The sequence below is a fragment of the Trachypithecus francoisi genome, unplaced genomic scaffold (genome assembly GCF_009764315.1).
Source record: "Trachypithecus francoisi isolate TF-2019V2 unplaced genomic scaffold, Tfra_2.0 Lachesis_group0, whole genome shotgun sequence".
Taxonomy (NCBI): domain Eukaryota; kingdom Metazoa; phylum Chordata; class Mammalia; order Primates; family Cercopithecidae; genus Trachypithecus; species Trachypithecus francoisi.
The window spans coordinates 116,939,804-116,956,158 of NW_022681453.1; positions in this window are offsets into that span (position 1 = coordinate 116,939,804).

Below are 16,355 nucleotides of genomic sequence, written 5' to 3' on the forward strand. Positions count from 1 at the left end.
AGGTAGATCCAGGGTAGCTGGTCACTGGGAAAAGTAGTAATTGCTGAGTATGAAAATGTTTCCCTGGGCCAGTGATAGGAAGTGGTGGGACCATGGTAAACTGAAGAGTATGCTCTAGCTGAAGGCCTTCAAATTCAATGAAAGAAGAAGGTGGGCCGGGCACGGTGGCTCACCCCTGTAACCCTAGCATTTTGGGAGGCCGAGGTTTGTGGATCATGAGGTCAGGAGTTCAAGACCTGCCTGGCCAAGATGGTGAAACCCTGCCTCTACTAAAAATACAAAAATTAGCCGGGCATGGTGCCGGGCACCTGTAAACCCAGCTACTCAGGAAGCTGAGGCAGAGAATTGCTTGAACCTGGGAGGCGGAGCTTGCAGTGAATGGTATCACACCACTGCACTCCAGCCTGGGTGACAGAGAAAGACTGTCTCAAAAAAAAAAAAAAGAAGAAGAAGAAGGTGGGGAGAGAAGGAGAGAAAGAGAAACACTGAAGACCAAAGAAGTTACATTTTCTGGCCAAATTCATGAATTCCCTAAAGTAGAACTAAACCTATACTTGAGCTAAATGTAGACTTTGCTTGGAAGTGCAACTTTTGGCCATACACATCTCCTTATATTCAATACAAAACTCTAGCACTTCATCAGAGTGAATTAAAAATATTACGCTTCTCACTGACAAAGCAAGAATGGCTAGGAAGTGCTCTACCAGGAAAAAGGCAATCGCTTGAGGAGACTGACTGTGTTGATTTAATGATAAGATTTTGTACACATAAGTGTGTCAGCCAGCACAGGCAACCCATGCAGGTGGAGGGTTAGAAGTCCCCAGTCAGTACTGATAGCCTGCAGTCACAGTGAAGGGGTCCAAAGGGCAGGCACCCTTTTGCATACAGGCAAAGGGCATATTTAGACTGCCCAGTCATGGGAGACTTCCCTAGACACTGAAAAAGAGTAAAGGCAGGGAGTAAGGGCCTCAGAAAGAGGCAAAAACCTACTTCTGCTTTTCTCTCTGTAATTGGTTGATTTTTTGTTCAATTTAAAAATAGGGCCGGGCGCGGTGGCTCAGGCCCATAATCCCAGCACTTTGGGAGGCCGAGGCAGATGGATCACCCGAGGTCAGGAGTTCAAGACCAGCCTGGCCAACATGGTGAAACCCCGTCTCTACTAAAAATATAAAAATCAGCCAGGTGTGGTGGTGGGTGCCTGTAATCCCAGCTACTCAGGAGGCTGAGGCAGGAGAAACGCTTGAACCCGGGAAGTGGAGGTTGTAGTGAGCCAAGACTGTGCCATCGCACTCTAGCCTGGGCAAGAGAGCAAGACTCTGTCTCAAAAAAAAAAAAAAAAAAAAAAAAGCTGAGATTTTTATGTATTTATTTTACCTTAAGTTCTAGGGCACATGTGCACAACGTGCGGGTTTGTTACATAGGTATACATGTGCCACGTTGGTTTGCTGCACCCATTAACTCATAATTTACATTAGGTATTTCTCTAATGCTATCCCTCCCCCAGTCCCCCACCCCACAACAGGCCCTGGGGTGTGATGTTCCCCACCCTGTGTCCAAGTGTTCTCATTGTTCAGTTCCCACCTATGAGTGAGAACATGCAGTGTTTGGTTTTCTGTCTTTGTGACAGTTTGCTGAGAATGATGGTTTCCAGTGTGATCCATGTCCCTGCAAAGGACATGAACTCATCCTTTTTTATGGCTGCATAGTATTCCATGGTGAATATGTGCCACATTTTCTTAATCCAGTCTATCATTGATGTACAGTTGGGTTGGTTCCAAGTCTTTGCTGTTGTGAATAGTGCTGCAATAAACATACGTGTGCATGTATCTTTATAGCAGCATGATTTATAATCCTTTGGGTATATACCCAGTAATGGGATGGCTGGGTCAAATGGTATTTCTAGTTCTGGATCCTTGAGGAATTGCCACACTGTTTTCCACAATGGCTGAACTAGTTTACACTCCCACCAACAGCATTCCTATTTCTCCACATCCTCTCCAGCATCTGTTGTTTCCTTACTTTTTAATGATCGCCATTCTAGCTGGTGTGAGATGGTATCTCACTGTGGTTTTGATTTGCATTTCTCTGTTGACCAGATATGATGAGCAGTTTTTCATGTGTCTGTTGGCTGCATAAATGTCTTCTTTTGAGAAGTGTCTGTTCATATCCTTTGCCCACTTTTTGATGGGATTGTTTGATTTTTTCTTGTAAATTTGTTTAAGTTCTTTGTGAATTCTGGATATTAGCCCTTTGTCAGATGGGTAGATTGCAAAAATTCTCTCCCATTCTGTAGGTTGCCTGTTCACTCTGATGGTAGTTTCTTTTGATGTGCAGAAGCTCTTTAGTTTAATTAGATCCCATTTGTCAATTTTGACTTTTGTTGCCATTACTTTTGGTGTTTTAGTCAAGAAGTCCTTGCCCATACCTATGTACTGAATGGTATTGCCTAGGTTTTCTTCTAGGATATTTTATGGTTTTAGGTCTAACATTTAAGTCTTTAATCCATCTTGAGTTAATTTTTGTATAAGGTGTAAGGAAGGGATCCAGTTTCAGCTTTCTACACATGGCTAGCCAGTTTACCTAGTAGCACCATTTATTAAATAGGTAATCCTTTCCCCATTTCTTGTTTTTGTCAGCTTTGTCAAAGAACTACTTTAAATTCTTTTAAAGCATCTTGTATTTATTTATTTAATTTATTTATTTTGAGATGGAGTCATGCTCTGTCACCCAGGCTGGAGTGTGGTGGCATGATCTTGGCTCACTGCAAACTCCACCTCCCGGGTTCAAGTAATTCTCTGCCTCAGCCTTCCGAGTAGCTCGGATTATAGGTGCCTGCCACCAGGCCCAGCTAATTTTTGTATTTTTAGTAGAGGCAGGGTTTCATGATTTTGACCAGGCTGGTCTTGAACTCCTGACCTCGTGATCCGCCCGCCTTGGCCTCCCAAATTGCTGGGATTACAGGCGTGAGCCACCGCGCCCAGCCCAAAGCATTCTTTTAAATGCTAAAAATTATCAGAAGGTGAGAGGAAGCTGTTACCAAAAAAAAAAAAAAATAGAATTTAGGCTGTGTTTCAATATTTTGCTCATCAGGTAAGATTCATATTTATTGGTGGGTTAGCAGAAAGACTCAATGTATCAACTTCTGCACTATCAAGAAGGAATATTTATTGAGAGTACCATGTAAAGGAACCACAGCAAACCGTGAGGACACAGATATGAAGAAGATGCAGTTTCTGCCCTGCCAGATTGTACGTGGTAGATGAAGGTTTTACCCGAGGTCAGGTGTTTGAGACCAGCCTGGCCAACATGGTAAAACCCTGTATCTACTAAAAATACAAAATTAGCTGGTCATGATGGTGGGTGCCTGTAATCCCAGCTACTCAGGAGGCTGAACCCAGAAGGCGGAGGTTGAAGTGAGCTGAGATTGCGCCATTGCCCTCCAGCCTGGGCAACAAGAGTGAAACCCTGTCTCAAAAGAAACAACAACAAAAAAATCACCTAAAAATAAATAAATTACATTCTAAGACATAATGTGGTAAATGCACCGGATTGTGAGATTAAGAAAGGTTGAGATGGCTGGGCATGGTGATTCATGCCTGTAGTCCCAGCACTTTGGGAGGCTGAGGTAGGAGGATCGCTTGAGCCCAGGACTTTGAGACCAGCCTGGGCAACATAGTGAGATGCATCTCTACACAAAATTATAAAAACTGGCTGGGTGTGATGACACACGCCTATAGTCACAGCTTCTCTGGAGGCTGAAGGTCAAGGATCACTTGAGTTAGGGAAGTGAAGGCTGCAGTGAGCTGTGATTGCACCACTGCACTCCAGCCTGAGTGACAGAGTGAGAATCTATCCCTGTAAAAGAAAAGAAAAGAAAGATTCTGGCCAGGTGCGGTGCCTCATGCCTGTAATCTCAGCACTTTGGGAGTCCGAGGGGGGTGGATCATCTGAGGTCAGGAGTTCAAGAGCATCCTGGCCAACATTACAAAACTCTGTCTCTACTAAAAATGGAAAAATTAGCCGTGCATGGTGGCGCATGTCTGTAGTCCCAGCTACTTGGGAGGCTGAGGCAGGAGAATTGCTTGAACCCAGGAGGTGGAGGTTGCAATGAGCCGAGATCGTGTCACTGTACGTCCGCTTGGGTGACAGAGCGAGATTCCATCTCAAAAAAATCAAAAGGAATAGAAGAATGGCTACTCCATAGACAGAGCAGCCATGAGGGCTGCTGATTGCCCATTTTAATGGTTATTTCTTGACCATATGCTAAACAAGGGGTAGATTATTCATGTCTCCCCTTTTTAGACCATATAGGGTAACTTCCTGATGTAGGCATGGCATTTGTAAATTGTCATGGTGCTGGTGGGAGTGTAGCAGTAAGGATGACCATAGGTCACTCTCGTCCCCATTTTGGTTTTAGTGGGTTTTGGTCACCTCCTTTACTGCAACCTGTTTTGTTTGTTTGTTTGTTTTCCTGAGATAGAGTCTTACTGTGCTGCCCAGGCTGGAGTGCAATGGCGTGATCTCGGCTCACTGCAATCTCTGCCTTCCAGGTTCAAGCAATTCTCCTGCCTCAGCCTCCTGAGTGCTTGAGATTAGAGGTGCCCACCACCATGCCCAATTAATTTTTGTATTTTTAGTAGACAAGGGGTTTTGCCATGTTGGCCTTGCTGGTCTCAAACGACTGACCTCAGGTGATCCACCTGCCTCGGCCTCTCAAAGTGTTGAGGTTACAGGTGTGAGCCACTGTGCCCCGCCACTGCAACCTGTTTTATCAGCAAGGTCTTTATGACCTGTATTTCATGCTGACCTCCCATCTTATCCTGTGACTCAGAATGTCTTAATTGCCTGGGAATGCAGCCCAGTAAGTTTCAGCCCTATTCTACCCAGTCCCTATTTAAGATGGAGTTGCGCCAGGTCCGGTGGCTCCTGCCTGTAATCCCAGCACTTTGGGAGGCTGAGGTGGACAGGTCACAAGGTCAGGAGATCGAGACTATCCTGGCTACCACAGTGAAACCCTGTCTCTACTAAAAATACAAAAAATTAGCTGGGCATGGTGGCACACACCTGTAGTCCTAGCTACTCGGGATGTTGAGGCAGGAGAATTGCTTGAACCCGGAAGGCGGAGGTTGCACTGAGCCAAGATTGCACCACTGCACTCCAGCTTGGGCAACAGAACAAGACTCCATCTCAAAAAAAAAAAAAAAAAAGATGGAGTTGCTGTGATTCACGAACCTCTGACATTTCCCCCCTCCCTTTTATAAGAGAACCTTTAATCCTAAGAGCTGCAGAGGGAGGAAGATCCAGCTTCTGTAACTCCTTCAGGCTGAATAGGGCAATGATATTCCTGCCTAACTATGAGAGTCTCTTGCATTCAGGGTAGAGTGGAGCTCAGTCAGAAAGCATCGGTATGGTAAGATACACTCATAACTCTTGAGTTTCGACAAGAAGTGGTATCTGGAAGATTAATAAGTCTTTAAGAAAAGATTCAGTAAACTTGTCCTGTGTTCCTATACAAAGAGCATAACGGCAATATATTCCCCAAGAGTAAAGCAAAATAGGCCAGGCATGGTGGCTAATGCCTATAATCCCAGCACTTTGGGAGGCTGACACGGGCAAATCACTTGAGGTCAGGAGTTCAAGACTAGCCTGATCAACATGGTGAAACCCTGACTCTACTAAAAATACAAAATGAGTCATGCATGGTGGGCATGCCTGTAATCACAGCTACTTGGGAAGCTGAGGCAGAATTGGTTGAACCTAGGAGGCGGAGGTTGCAGTGAGCCAAGATCATGCCATTGCACTCCAGTCTGGGTGACAAGAGCAAAACGCTGTCTCAAAAAAAAAGTGTAAAGCAAATAAATAAATCAATTCCAAGTTAAATTAGAAGGCTTTTCATGAACTGGGCAACTGTTGGGACTAGGTCCATATGGGGCTTTTAGCTGATTGTAATGTGCCCAGAATTAGAATTCTGATCCAAATGTTTATGTTACCCATCCCTCTTGTTTCTTCTGAGCAACAGAGATTACTGGTTGGTTCACAGGAATAAGCAGGGTTGCCAGGCACAGTGGCTCATGCCTGTAATCCCAGCAGTTTGGGAGGCCAAGTCAGGCAGATCATGAGATAGTGAGTTCGAGACCAGCCTGTCCAATATGGTGAAACCCCGTCTCTACTAAAAATATAAAAAATGAGCTGGGTGCAGTGGTGTGTGCCTGTTGTCCCAGTTACTCAAGAGGCTGAGGCAGGGGAATCACTTGAACCTGGGAGGCAGAGGTTACAGTGAGCCAAGATTGTGCCACTGCACTCCAGCCTGGGCGACAGAGCAAGTCTCTGTCTCAAAAAAAAAAAGGAATAAGCAAGATTAGCCTACATTAAAGAAGCAAACTTAAAAACAACTAGTGAAACTAGACTCTAGTAACAAGCATACCATAGTTTTTGAAATATAATATTTCTCTCTCCAGTTTCCCATTTTTACTATAGACAAATCATAGTAAGAGTGATTTGCTTTATTTTACTTGGCCTGATTATTTGCATAAAGTGCAGCAAGAATAATTATTTTTCACATAAGATCTGTTTGTTTTTATTTATTTTATATGTTATATTTTATATTTTTTGAGATGGAGTCTTGCTCTTGTTGCTTAGGCTGGAGTGCAATGATGCAATCCTGGTTCACTACAACCTCTGCCTCCTGGGTTCAAGTGATTCTCCTCCTTCAGGCTCCTGAGTAGCTGGGATTACAGATGCCCAGCACCATGCCCAGCTAATTTTTGTGTTTTTAGTTGAGACGGGGTTTTACCATGTTGGCCAGGCTGGTCTCAGCCTTCTGACTTCAGGTGATCTGCCTGCCTTAGCCTCCCAAAGTGCTGAGATTACAGGCATGAGCCACCATGCCCAGCAGAAGCTCTTTTTAAATTGGCTTTGATGGAATTCTGTTCCATAGAAAGAATTTTAGATAAGACTTTTTTTTTTTTTTTTTTTGAGGCGGAGTCTCGCTCTGTCGCCCAGGCTGGAGTGCAGTGGCCGGATCTCAGCTCACTGCAAGCTCCGCCTCCCGGGTTTACGCCATTCTCCTGCCTCAGCCTCCCGAGTAGCTGGGACTACAGGCGCCCGCCACGTCGCCCAGCTAGTTTTTGTATTTTTAGTAGAGACGGGGTTTCACTGTGTTAGCCAGGATGGTCTCGATCTCCTGACCTCGTGATCCGCCCGTCTCGGCCTTCCAAAGTGCTGGGATTACAGGCTTGAGCCACTGCGCCCGGCCAGATAAGACTTTTTTAAAGCTGAGCCCAGCTATGAGTTTGTAACCACAAATACAAATGAGTTGGGTAAATTTCTTTCCTCTTGAGGTCCAAGATAACTTGGGGCTCCTGGATCTGTCGGAAAGTGACATTCTTTACTCACCACAGGTCAGAAACCCTGCAAAGGGACTGTTGTAGGCAAGGTATGAGGCCAGTTCCCCATCCGGCTTTGATTGGCTCCATAAGTCAAGTTTAATTCCCTACAGAAAAGCACGCCATTCCAGTCAAAGCCTTGGCAAAATAACCAATTGTGTCCTGTTACAAAAGAAAACAGATTCTTATTGCGCCTATGCAAATAACTATATTGCCATAAGTTAAGAATACTCACAACTACTTTCCAAATTTGGGAGAAATCAGGTAGAGAGAAACAAATATGCTCCAAATTTTGTTCATAGGAATATACTCAACTGTTAAAAGCTGTAAATAGCTCAAAAGAAAAGTTTTCTCAACTCTGAAAAACGAAACAAAGGATCAGCAGCATTTTAAGCAAAGTTAAAAAGATTAGACTTCTTCAGTTTAGTCCATGTAGTTAACTTCTGTTTGATAGTTATTAACATTTTAGTTCTCTTTGAGAGTTCTGAAAGCTTTTTCTGCTATTTTGATGTCACAGTCTCCAAAGTTATTAGAAAACCTGCATTTAAGAGCACTTGTTACAATTAAAACAAGACAACAATTGTCTGTGGAAGATAAAAAGTTTTAGGACAGCTGCTATTAAAGCCACAGTTGACAAGGAAATTTGGTTACTTCTGTGGCACACAAAATTTTACATAACAATTATAATTACTAGTAACATACACTAAGTCATATTAGAATTATAGGAGTTTCCGTAACTCTGGAACTTATACCAATAACACATTTATGTTAAGATAGTCCAAAGAAAGCAAAATACCATTCCACATTTGATAATGCTTCCTGTATTATTTTTATACCAAATAAGCCAAATTTCACCTTCACATTAATGTACTATTAGTGTTAAACCCAATTTTTAATAAAACCTTATAGACATATTTACCCAATTTTAATGTTTAGCAATAAGGTAAGATTCTTATAAATCTTCTATAACACGTTGCTTTTTTTTTTTTGTGAAAGAGCAGATTAGTGTTCTAAGAAAAGTCTGTTGTGCTTTTATTCCAATATTTGATTTATGGAAACACTGAGTAATACCCCTTTAACTTTAGTCAATATGTTCACATACAGAATTTCTTACAATTACTTTTTATAAACCTTCCATAACTTGTTTAAACCTTTAGCTTTACTCTAACTTAAAACAATTATTTAACCCTTTAGGCAATAAAACCATATTCCCATGCCTTGTTATAATATTTTACCAAAAGTACATTCTACTTTCCTTAGACACCTTACATGTAAAATTGTTTACTCAGTAGACTCAATTACATGTCACAATGTTAACTTTTAGCCACTTCTACTTTTGGTGAAAACCCTGGTTAGTAAGCCATTTTAATTGTGTACTAGGTGTGAAGTTTAGCCTAGGACACACCAGGCAGAAGTGCAGATAAAGGCTGACTCTCTAGCATAGCTAGGGGGCAAGGCTAACTCCACACAGCCCCAGGCCTTACCTTAATTAACAGGCGAGTTGTACAGTAAGAGTCATAGTGGCATTTTATGAAGCATTTAGGAAACCTAATAACCTTTGAATTGTACATGTCTTGCATAAATTCCCTTCTACTACTTACACAGACCATCTGAAACATTCTTGGACTTTGTGACTTGCCCTAAACATCCCTCCTTTTAAACAACCTGTCAATTTACTTTAGAACAAGAATTTGTCATGCAAGATCTTTTCTTACATAAAATCTCTTTCTTTATAATCTTCTTTGTATAGCTATGGGGCGTGGCTAATTCCACAAGTTTACAGGCCTTATCTAGAATCTAATGGCTTTGAGATAGCCATTGAAAAATTTTTAAAAGTTGAAGAAGCAGTTTATGACCTTAAAGCATTTAGCAAACTTAATATTTGACCTGCATAATTTAGACTAAATGTTTTTATCAATAATTTTTAAAGCTGTTTTTATTTCCCAAAGATTACTAAAGTTATATGAACTGAAAGGCATTACAATTTGTATTTTGCTTTCAAAAAGTATATATATGTTTTTTGAGCCAGAGTCTCACTCTGTCACACAGGCTGGAGTGCAATGCGTGATCTCAGCTCATTGCAACCTCCGCCTCCTAGGTTCACGCTATTCTCCTGCCTCAGCCTTCCGAGTAGCTGGGATTGCAGGCGCAAACCACCACACCCGGCTAATTTTTTTGTATTTTTAGTGGAGATGGGGCTTCACTATCTTGGCCCGACTGGTCTCCAACTCTTGACCTCGTGATCTGCCTGCTTCGACCACCCGAAGTGCTGGGATTACAGGCATGAGCCACCGTGCCCGGCCTCATCCTTGCCTTTTTTAAAGAGGGACTTCTAATTACTCTGTTTTGGAAGAGACTCGAACTCTCCTAAGTTGGGCCTCTAACCCAATCCCATGCTTTATCTGGGTACTCCATCATTTACCCAAAGTTGTCCAATCAGTGCTACAGTCTATTTCCTTTGGGTCAGGGGGTCTCCTCAGTATTGTCCCTTTCGTGGTTCATGAGAAAGATGTTACCAGACCCCAACACTTACCCAAAGGTAACTGCTGGGTTGGGGGTTTCTGTAGTATAGTCATTTCTGTGGTCACCAGAAATATGTTACCAGACTCCAACACTTACCCAAAGGTAGCCGCTGGGTCGGGGGTTTCTGCACTATAGTCCCTTCCGTGGTCGCCAGAAATATGTTACAGGACAGGGGTCCTGATCCAGACCCCAAGAGAGGGTTCTTAGATCTCACGCAACAAAGAATTCAGGGCAAGTCCACAGTCCAAAGCAAATGTAAGTTTATTTTTTATTTCATTTTATTGAGACCGAGTCTCACACTGTTGCCAGGCTGGAGTGCAGTGGTGCGATCTCAGCTCCCTGCAACCTCTGCCTCCTGGGTTCATGCCATTCTCCTACCTCAGCCCCCCAAGTAGCTGGGACTACAGGCGCCCGCCACCACGCCCAGCTAATTTTTGTATTTTTAGTAGACACAGGGTTTCCCCATGTTGGCCAGGATGGTCTCAATCTCTTGACCTCGTGATCTGCCCGCCTCGGCCTCCCAAAGCGCTGGGATTACAGGCAGGAGCCGCAAGTTTATTAAGAAAGTAAAGAAATAAACTGGGTGCAGTGGCTCACACCTGTAATCCCAGTGCTTTGGGAGACCAAGGCGGGCGGATCATCTGATGTTGGGAGTTCGAGACCAGCCTGACCAATATGGAGAAACCCGTCTCTACTAAAAATACAAAATTAGCCGGGCATGGCGGCCATGCCTGTAATCCCAGCTACTGGAGGAGGGCGGGGTCCGGGCTGAGGCAGGAGAATCGCTTGAACCTGGTAGTTGGAGGTTGCAGTGAGCCGAGATAGCACCATGGCACTCCAGCCTGGGCAACAAGAGTGAAACTCCGTCTCAAAAAAAAAAAAAAAAAAAAAGAAAAGAAAGAAAAAAACAAGAGAGTAAAGGAATAAAAGAATGGCTACTCTATAGACAGAGCAGCCCTGAGGGCTGCTGGTTGCCCATTTTTATGGTTAGTTCTTGACAATATGCTAAACAATGGAGGATTATTCATGCCTCCCCTTTTTTAGACCATATATGGTAACTTCCTGACGTTGCCTAGGCATTTGTAAGCTGTCATGGCATTGGTGGGAGTGTAGCAGTGAGGATGACTAAAGGTTACTCTCTTGGCCATTTTGGTTTTGGTGGGTTTTAGCCGGCTTCTTTACTGCAACCTGTTTTATCAGCAAGGTCTTTATGACCTGTATTTCGTGCTGACCTCCTATCTCATCCTGTGACTTAGAATGCCTTAACCGTCTGGGAATGCAGCCCAGTAGATTTCAGCCTTATTTTACCCAGCTTCTATTTTAGATGTGGTTGCTCTGGTTCACACGCCTCTAACCATACCACTTGTAAGTCAAAATTATGAAGAAAAGAAGGTGTACTTGGCTACCTGGGAGCCTGAGGACTTTCTGGTGCCAGTTACAGTTTTCCTTATAATCCACCACCTCCACATGACTTAAAGCTAATGGAATGGATACCTACCCCTTAACCAAAATTATCTGATTATATGGACAGGATGGATGAAAATAATGACAAAGGTTTTTTTTTTCTCTCTCTCTCTCTCTTTTAGTTCTGACATCCTCTTGGAAAAAATACTTTGTACTAAGAAGAAAGTCATCTTAGTATTTATAAGGTGGACATGGCACTTCTATGCATGCAAAAAGAATCAACAAATGACATATTAACCAGAACTTTCAGTTTATCTTTCTCTTACCCTGGGCTTCTCTCTTTCCCTCCCTCTCTCCTTTCCCTCTTTCTTCCCTGTCTCATAGCTGAAAAGAGAGCAAAGAGAAATTTAAGGTGGGAAATAAAATCAAATCAAGGGTATAGTCAACATACAATCGCAGCTAGTGGTAGCCTACAGGTGTGATCCTGAGCTTCTAAGGAGCTGGGGAAAAAATGTGATTAATAAGAATCCTCTTAGGGCTGGGTGCAGTGGCTCACACCTGTAATCCCAGCACTTTGGAAGGCCGAGGCGGGAGGATCACCTAAGATCAGGAGTTTGAGACCAGCCTGACTAACATGGTGAAACCCTGTCTCTACTAAAAATACAAAAATTAGCTGGGCACAGTGGCATGTGCCTGTAATCCCAGCTATGTGGGAGGCTGAGGCAGGAGAATCACTTGAATCCGGCACGCAGAAGTTTCAGTGAGCCAAGATTGTGCCAGTGCACTCCAATCTGGGCAATAAAAGCGAAACATTATCTCAAAAAAAAAAAAAAATCCTCTTAGTTTTCATAAGACAGAAGCAAAGCAGTTAAGGCCCAACAGAAACTTCTCTCATGGTTTATCATAAAGAAAACACCGAGTTATCCTCAACTAACAAAAGATAGGTGGCTCTTTCTTAGAAAATTCCATATACAGATAGAGAACATAATGCCAAAAATCCTCTTCAGAAAGGGAACTCTTCATGTTTTAAGTTTGAGCATTTCTGAAAATCTGATTTGATCCAAGGGAAAAATCCAAGGAGGGGAAAACAAGTCTAAAGAGCAAATGGCCTTGCAGTCCTCCAGGCAATCTTTGATGAATAGCGTTCTTCACAATTGTGCTTTGATAAGAATTAAAGTGCAGAGAACTTATATCCTGAAGGACAGAAATTCAATACAGCAGATTAACAGCAGAAGCCTACTTCTGACATTTTGATATTTGAACAATAGATGGAGCAGAGATTATGACTGGTGTCATTTTCTGAAGCAAGAAGCCAAACCTGGAGAGGCAACATAAGGTCTTCCAGTTTAGTTAGAGATCTCAGCTGAATATCTGAGCAGGTGTGATGCTGCTGGTAAGGTCACAGAGGGCTGCAGGAGACTGGACTCTTACTTCCTATTTATTTTGGCCCACCATGATCTCTGCAATACATGTATATTTAGTGAATGGCCTCAGAAGTCTACCTCAGTGTGGATGATTGTTTACAACTAAATAATTTTGCAACATTTATTAGCATGCTGTCTCCACTTTTGTAAAATGAAGTATTTATTTTATTAGTATCTATTTTAAAATGTGTAAAATATTTAAATATTGAATACTGAAGGTCTGGCCTTTGTCCATTCAGGAGAAGCTGACTAAAGCACACTTAAAAAATATTATAGACTGGGTGCAGTGGCTCACGCCTGTAATCCCAGCACTTTGGGAGGCCGAGGCAGGCAGATCACCTGAGGTCAGGAGTTCAAGACCAGCCTGATCAACATGGAGAAACCCCGTCTCTACTAAAAATACAAAATTAGCTGGGTGTGGTGGCACATGCCTGTAACCCCAGCTACTTGGGAGGCTGAGGCAGGAAAATCGCTTGAATCTGGGAGGCGGAGGTTGCAGTGAGCCGAGATTGCACCATTGCACTCCAGCCTGGGCAACAAAAGTAAAACTCTTCAAAAATAAATAAATAAATAAAATAAAATAATAAATACATAAAGATATTATATAGAGCTTTATTTCAGAAACTGATTTATTTAAAAATCGACAAAATGGTTGATGGAACTGCAGGGTAGTAACTTCACATTTACGTTAATCTTTAATGAGACCATGTGGTTTCTTTAAAATCTATATTACCTGTGCAAATGAAACCTATTCATTAGAAATCCAGTCTCTGACTTTGGCAACAGAGCCAATATTTATCTCCCATAGTGGCCAATTCTAGTGAGCTTTAAATCCAGGATAGTTAACTTCGTGAGTGTAAGACTTTAGTATCAACACTTATTTCCCCTGCTGTCAACTGAAAGAATATGTTGACCACCTACTGTAACTAATTTAACTGGGGAGTGGTTGAAACATTAATGAATAAAACGACAGTGTTGTTCACATTTTTTTTCTGGAAAATAACTTTAATACTTACATTAGGCATATTTGCAAATAATCATTTTACTGCCTGAGGTTTTAATATATAACTAATTAATAAGGGAAAAATGCATCAATTCCACTTGTCTAACTCTGTCTTTTCCTGTTAAGTTGTAAAAAGAGAGAGTCTAATTGGCCTAATTAATTAGTATTAACCCTCTGGGCTGGGTTTTTTGGGTCAGGCTAAGTGTAGGTTTTTGGTTCTGGTCCCTGCTCCTGACTCATTCAGCAACCATCCTTTGCTCAGGGGATACCCTAAGGCCAGAGTAAGTGACAGTGAGCCAGATGGTTTCTGTTAGAAGAGGATAGAGGAGTTGCATGCATCATGATTGATATAATTCAAAATAGAAAGTTTCTTAATTTTTTGTTATGGTAAACACCGTTGATGCACATACTTGTTATACATCTTTTTGCATTTTTTCACTCTCTTTGTTAGGATAAATTTCTTGGAATAATTGTTGAGTCAAAGGATTTGAATTTTTTTTTTTTTTTTTTTTTTTTTTTGAGAGGGAGTCTCACTCTGTCACCCAGGCGGAGTGCAGTGGTACGATCTTGGCTCACTGCAACCTCCACCTCCTGAATTCAAGCGATTCTGCTGCCTCAGCCTCCCCAGCAGCTGGGACTACAGGCTCCTGCCATCACGCCCGGCTAATTTTTTTAATCTTTAGTAGAGATGGGGTTTCACTGTGTTTTGATCTCCTGACCTCATAATCTGCCCGCCTCGGCCTCCCAAAGCGCTGGGAATACAGGCATGAGCCACCACACCTGGCCTGACATTTTTTTTCTTTTTCTTTTTCTTTTTTTTTGAGACAGGGTCTTGCTCTGTCACCCAGGCTGGAATGCAGTGGTGCCATCTCAGCCTATTGCAATCTCTGCCTCCCAGGCTCAGGCAATCCTCTCACCTCAGCCTCCGAGTAGCTGGGACCACAGGTGTACACCACCATGCTAGGCTATTTTTTTGTATTTTTAGTAGAAATGGGGTCTCGCCGTGTTGCCCAGAGAGAGAGAGAGCGAGCGAGAAAGAGAGAGAGAGAGAATCCCAGAGCGCTCTTTTTACTTAATTATACCAATTTTGCTAAAGAGCATTTAAAAAACTACTTTCAGGGTGGTGGAGCAGCAGGCCTATCTTGGACAGTCAGGCCTGTTCCTTCTCTTAAGAAAGTCTGCATTACGCTTTTGTCCTTCCTGCCTGAGTGAGCAATCTGAGTGACCCTGCTGCCACTGTTGTCCCTTGGTCACCCTTTGGGTAGGGGAACTCTTCCTTCACTTTTTCTGTATACTTCCCTTCACTTGCTATAGAGTCTCAAACTTGAGAGGACAGAGAAGCACTCGGGAGCTTGTTTAATAGAGATTAAAGGAAGAAGGCCAGGCACAATAGTTCATGCTGTAATCCCAGCACTTTGGGAGGCGGAAGTGGGTGGGTCACTCTGAGGTCAGGAGTTCGAGACCAGCTTGGCCAACATGGCAAAACCCTGTCTCTACTAAAAATATAAAAATTAGCCAGGCATGGCTGTGCGCGTCTACAATTCCAGCTACCTGGGAGGCTGAGGCAGAATCGCTTGTACTTGGGAAGTGGAAGTCGCAGTGAGCCAAGGTCGAGCCATTGCATTATAGCCTGGGTGATGGAGTGAAACTCTGTCTCAAAAAAAAAAAAAAAAAAAAAAGATTAAAGGAGGAAGATTCCTGCATTCTGATCCCCAATATTTAAATTTGGTAGTTCTGGGGCCCAATAACTCATATTTTTAACAGGCTCCTTAGATGATTCTGGTGCAGGCACTTGGCAAATCCCACTTTCAGAAAAATTGCTCTGGTGCTTTGATGGGTACTTTTCGGGTAGTAAGAAGTCAAGATGAGGCTGGGCATGGTGGCTCACGCCTGTAATCCTAGCACTTTGGGAGGCCGAGGTGGGCAGATCACTAGGTCAGGAGATCAAGACCACCATGGCTAACACGTTGAAACCCCGTCTCTACTAAAAATACAAAGAATTAGCTGGGCGTGATGGCATGTGCCTATAGTCTTTGGGAGGACTTGGGAGGCTGAGGCGGTAAAATTGCTTGATTCTGGGAGTTGGAGGTTGAAGTGAGCCGAGATCGTGCCACTCCACTCCAGCCTGGACGACAGAGCGAGACTCTGTCTCAAAAAAAAAAAAGGGGGGGAAGTCAAGATGAAAAGTTTCCTATTTAAAAACATTGGTTGTGCTACTCTTCATTTCAGTAAGTCAGTTCTGGGTCTCATCAAACAGTTTTCTGATGGGGATATTGAATTCTGAAGTGCTCAATACTTCCCAGATAAGAATGCTGCTGGCCCTCTCATTTTCCTGCTATCATCCTTTAGATTAATCCATCTGTCTCATAGTCTTCCATATCTAACCCCTCTGGCTCTCTGTTCTTATTAGGCCATGCCAGAATCCATTAAGGATCTCCACAATTTCTCCTGATGCTACTTAGAAAATAATATTTTGAAGATCTGTCCCTGGGACAGGTCAGGGAGTTGGTAGGGAGGTCATCTTGCTGTCTACCAGAGACCTGGCCAGACCAAGGTTATCTGGGTTAATTAGAACCTGGCTCTTTGCCTTGAAGGTTCAGATACCCGATTTTGTCA